This window comes from Penaeus monodon, chromosome 23, assembly GCF_015228065.2.
Source record: "Penaeus monodon isolate SGIC_2016 chromosome 23, NSTDA_Pmon_1, whole genome shotgun sequence".
Lineage (NCBI taxonomy): Eukaryota > Metazoa > Arthropoda > Malacostraca > Decapoda > Penaeidae > Penaeus > Penaeus monodon.
In genome coordinates this window covers 7,089,244-7,089,711 of record NC_051408.1, presented here as the reverse complement: position 1 = coordinate 7,089,711, position 468 = coordinate 7,089,244, and the positions used below count along the sequence as shown (strand labels likewise).

Here is a 468-nt window from a genome sequence, read left to right as displayed (position 1 = left end):
AAACAAATGATGCTTCATGAGAATCATGGGAATATTTTTTTATCCCATTTTATTTATTGCTGTCTACTTACATTTCAAATGAATCATCTCTTCAGTATCAATTTCAAAAGATATTGCTTTGAGTTATAAGAGTATCATCAAAATTCAGTGTTAAGTTCATGGGTTTGTTATGATAATTATTAGTAGAAACCACTTTAAAGGCTTTAACCATAATGTATGGTGACATTTGATGAACAGGCCCATCTATAGTCATATGGTTTTGATAATTATCAATGGCTATGAAGGTTGCAGTTATACCTTTCTGTAATATACTCTTCTCTGTGGAGCAAATGATTCCAGGCAGACCCAGTAATGGAATTATTGTTCTCTTGCATTCTGTAGGCATCCATACTTGCTGTATTTGCATGTAAAAGACTTTTTTTTCGTGTCGTATTACGTGGGCAGAAACATTTTATGATTTGCTGAAGC

At 32.7% G+C, this 468-nt stretch overlaps 1 protein-coding gene across 1 annotated transcript in view; it reads left to right on the top strand.

Moving 5' to 3' along the window:
- The window catches only part of LOC119587757 (E3 ubiquitin-protein ligase Nedd-4-like), a gene marked incomplete in the record, with an annotated part of 51,583 nt that overhangs the window by 20,765 nt on the left and 30,350 nt on the right, over positions 1 to 468 (top strand).